We start from the raw sequence: 4,939 nt of genomic DNA, 5'->3' as shown, positions 1-4,939 counted from the left end.
ACTCTAAATGAAACAAAAACACCATTAGTCCCTCAACCTTTAAAATAACTATACTAACCATTATATTAATTAGATTTACATAATAGTCCACACTATTCGTTGTCACCACCGTCAGTCGCCACCGCCGCTGCATTTGTGCGGGTACCATGCTAGTATTTTTATCATAATTACATTATGTTAAGTTTCGTTAATATAACAAACTCTGCAACAAACCGCGGGTGAAAAAAACTAGTATATACCAAATAGTTCTCATATATTCATTTATTTGTTATTTTTATTTTTTTACCAATAGCTATATCCGAAATCAGTTTTTACAAATTTTTTTTTTCTTTTTTTTTTGACAGCAAAAGTTTTTAGTTAATTAATTTGGAAATAGCCCTATCATCTTTCATATATTTTGTTTCATGATATAATGATAAAGTTTTTAACATGCTAACATGAGTTAAATTGGTGAAACACGTATGATGTGTTCAAATGTGTTCAATAAAATGTCTAAGTGAGTGTAACATCCTATATTTTTTTAGACCAATGAAAATTAACCTTTATTATAGTTTTGACATTAAAATAATTTCCTAGTATTTTATTTTTAGATATGTGGTTAAATTAGTTGGAACATTAGCGGATAACAGGCGAAAATACCATTTTTATGTATTAGAGGCGTGACACTCAGGAGGAGTGCCAACCATTTCTCATTTCATGACTCACCCCCATTTTCTTCCAAATTCTTCTACTCATTATTCTACCAAATTTCTTCACCTTACATCTCATATTCATCTAGGAACTTTCATAATTCCAAGTCAATTAATCAAATTCCTATGTAAATAATAATAATCTTAACATCAAATTAAATAATTTGGGAGAGATTGAGAGTATGGGATTGTGTGTGTATGGGCTGAAAAATAAAAGAGAGAAAGAAGATGATGATTGTGATTTCCATCTTAATTTCCAATTTCCTAATCTTGAAGGTAATAATTTTTCCTTTAACCTAATTCTTGTTTTCCTTTAGAAATTAGGGTTCATGCAACTATCTTTTTATTTAGAATTTGGGGGTTTTCATAAAAATGAGTTAATTGCTATAATACAAGTTAGGGTTATTGTAATTTAATCAAATTTAGGGTTTTTAGTTTGGTTGCATGAAGGTTTTGATGAATACTAGTAAGAACAATGTTGGACAGATTCTGTCCCTGAGTTTGAAACGAGTTAAACACCTTCATGACAGCATTTTCACTTGTTGAGTCCTAAAAAGAAAATGTAGGTTATTGTGTTAAGTAAATTTTCCCACTGGAATGAGTTAAAAAGACGAAGTAGAACTCTAGATTTGAATTTTTGAATCCAGTGGCGCAATGCTGATCTTTCAGCAAAAATGATTCTGATGTCTGTTGTTAAAACGGGTAAAACACATTCTTGCAAGTTAATTCATATCTTGGTCACTGAATATAAAATGTACCTAAATGTGTTAAGAAAAAGTGGCCACTAGAATGAGGTCAATATATGGTGTAGAACTCAAGTTATGGTCATTTGAAGGCAGTAGGGTCAAAGCTGTTTAACAACAGCAATTTTGATTTTTAAAACGACCAGAAGTCACCTTTGAAGGACAATTAACATATTGGTCACTAAAGATAAAAGGTAGGTGTATGTGTCATGAAAATTTGGCCTCTGGAATCATGTTAAAAGAGTAAGTAGAACTTGAGTTATGCTTGTTTGAAGTCTGCTAGGTCAAATATGTTAAGGACGATTTTGATACGAAAGTAACTCTTGGCCAATTGAAAATGATATAAGAGATACATGTTATGTGAACCAACCCAAGATTAATATAAGATTGTAAATGATGGTTTGGGTGTTGAAATGTTAGTGATTATGGCTAGATGGCCTAGTATGTGATTCATGATCCTATATGCGTTGTGATTTGTTGCTAGGTTGAAGCATACATGTTTTGTGTTCATGCGGTCTTCTTGAGTTATGATTTTGGTTGTCGCGGAGGAGGTGAGTATATTTGCATACCTTTATGTATACGTTGGGCCAATTACCATGAGATGTGAATGTTCCAAGCATGGTAATTGGTTTGGCGTTAAGCCCATGTGGGGCATAGTGTTTATGAGGCCTAAGAACCTCCGGGGCCTAAGTATCCCGATAGTTAATCATGTTGATGATTGTTTAGCGTATGTGGATCCATGTATGTTTTGTTAGCGCAAAAGTGAGTACGCAAGTGATGATATGACGGTATCATTGGCTACATGCGAGAGTCTTTTGTGTTTTTGCCCTCCTTCGTATGTATATTTGTATGCAAGTTTATTCACTAAGCATTCGCTTACTTTTTAGTTGTTTACCATTTTTATAGGTAGTTCCGGAAGAAGGAACTAGTTGTTGATTTAAAGCTTGAAGTATTAGAAGTAAGGATTTTGCAAGACTTTGAGGTATTTAGGTCATTCATGGATGAATGACAATCTTGTGGTTTAGAGGCTTAGTCATCCCTCTCCTTATGGCTCTTGGTACATTTTGTTTTGATGGTCATTCTATTGTCAAATTTCTGTAAATGGTCAAGTGTGGTTCCATGAATTTGCAAAACTTGTATTTTGACTTAAAAAGCGTCAAAATGGGTAAGATGACCCATTTACTTGTATAAACTTGGTTTGTATAAATGGATGGTATGGAGACTTTTGGAAATGTTGTGTTAGTTGATTTATGTCAAAACTAAGTTGCTAATCAGTCGTCGGAAGCTCGGTTTTGAGAAAAAGGGTCGAAAGTTGTTCAAAGTGTCAAAAGTACGAAACCTGAAGAGGACGGCCTTTGTGCAAAGGACGGCTCTTGTGGACGGCCTCTGCAGGACACAAGAGCCGTGCTCCTCTGTAATTTTTTTACATTTTTTTACATTTTTTTACCGAGGCTTCGTTTGACCTTTCCGGGACCTGAAACTCATACAATAGACTTATATTAACATTCTAAGGAGGTTCAATTTGTGATTTTTCAAATTTGAGAACTTTGATTTTTGGCAAAAATTGGCTTAAATTTTATAAGTATAAAATTGTCTAGCTTGTTTAACATGAGTTTTCAAATGATTGTATGCCTTTCGAGTTAATATGGTTTGGGGCGTTTCAGTGAGTATGTTTTCTATTTGTACACTAGCTAAATGCAAATTATATGGGACTTTATAGTCTAATGTTTTATATTTATGATATGAAATAGGTAAATACTCCTTTGAGATTAGTTAAGTAACACAGAATGGTGTTTCACCATATACAAGAACTTTAGAATTTATAAAGAATGTTGTTTCATAATTAAGTGTTTCACCATATACAAGAACTTTAGAATTTATAAAGAATGTTGTTTCATAATTAAGTATTTTTCATGTGGTATATCTTTCACATCTTTCATTTTTTCGAACATTCAGTTGGGATACGACGTCAGATAAACCTCACCGTATAATGGTGAAGCCTTGCATGTACCTTAGACAACGAGAGATTGACCATGGGGCGTTACAAGTACTTAGAAGAAAAAACCTCAAGGTTTGTCATCCATAAGAATCGAACTTAAGATCTTGAGTAAAACACCAGCTGAGCTGACATCTATGATGCATATATATATATATATATATATATATTAACTATCGTAATCAACATGGTTTGCATTATATTATGTAGTTTGTATTTGCTATTTGTGTCGCAATCAACATTTGAGAAGAAATAAACTTCATATTTGTGCAAAAAAATATAATAATTTTTGTACATTGAAAACAAAAAGTCTATACAACCGCACATCGTGCGGGTAAAATACCTAGTATATATATATAGGGAAACGTGAATATATATATATATTTATATATATAGAGAGAGAAAAGTGAATATAAGCTTAGATGTGAAACACCTCATATATACTAGCTTTTTTAAATATTCTTTGTCTAATGAATAAATGTTTGGCCCCCATGAATTTTATAGATTAAAAAATAGAGCTTAGATACCTAACAACCTTATAGAACCATCCCCCCCCCCCCACACACACACATATATATATATTGTTCAAGTATATTTTTTATAAATAAAAGAAAGTTTAAACAAGCTTCATCACCTTCAAAAATATTATTAAACGATCGCTTAACCCACATATATGGTAGAGCCGCTCATGCTACTAACCATTAAAAATGAGTACGGATACACGTTGGTTTCACATCGGAATGTTGTGTTTTGGGTAGAATCATTTTGGAATAGTTATATTTTTTTGTATTCTTTAAATTTTGAAGTCTAAAGCTAATCAGGGTATAACTTTACCCTTTTACCTAATTTTTTTTGAAGTTTAGTATCTTGCATGAAAACTGTAATAATTTGGAGGGGTTGGGGGGGGGGGGCTGGTTAAGTGTACTATGGGATAAGAAAGGAGTGTTTGTTAATATAGAATGAAAAAGGAGAGAATAGAAAATAAGATGACTTCTTTTACTTAGTTGTAAATGTTTTTGAAAATGAGGATATGGAATGATTTTCATAATGAGTGAAAATGAAAAAAAGAAATATTTGAAGATGTTATATGTGTTAGTTTTAGTTATTTTAAGTTTTTTTTTTTTTGTATTATCTATTTGTCCAAAGAGATAGATTTTTTGTTTTTCTTTTTTTTATTATGTTTTTAAATACTTATTTTTTTCCTACTATTTTTATTCTTTATTATATTTTTTTTAACCAAATGTTTTCTTACTTTTTTAAAATTTGGGTGTGGGTTGGTTTAATATAGTTTGAGCATACATAAATGTTAGGTCTAGATTTACTGGACTCGCTCCAGACGTGACTACTGGAGTCCTCTGAAGATTTGTCCAGAAATTATGTGAAGACCAGTGAACAAATTACTTGTATAGAAATCTGGATTCCATCAGATTTGTTCACTGGACTTCACTCCAGTCAAGATCTTTCCACTGAAGAACATTCTCATTGAAGTCGAAGACTGAAGTCTGAAGAAA

The 4,939-nt window shown here is 32.1% G+C and overlaps 1 long non-coding RNA gene across 1 annotated transcript; it reads left to right on the top strand.

Annotated features, from left to right (window-relative positions):
- Nucleotides 1–860: 860 nt before the first annotated feature.
- LOC122609724 lies at nt 861–2,590 on the top strand. Its single transcript, XR_006325375.1, has 3 exons — nt 861–965; nt 1,917–1,983; nt 2,339–2,590. It is a non-coding gene; the product is annotated as an uncharacterized LOC122609724 (long non-coding RNA).
- The last annotated feature ends 2,349 nt before the right edge of the window (nt 2,591–4,939 follow it).

This window comes from Erigeron canadensis, chromosome 8, assembly GCF_010389155.1.
Source record: "Erigeron canadensis isolate Cc75 chromosome 8, C_canadensis_v1, whole genome shotgun sequence".
NCBI lineage: Eukaryota > Viridiplantae > Streptophyta > Magnoliopsida > Asterales > Asteraceae > Erigeron > Erigeron canadensis.
This window is presented reverse-complemented; position numbering and strand designations above follow the sequence as displayed.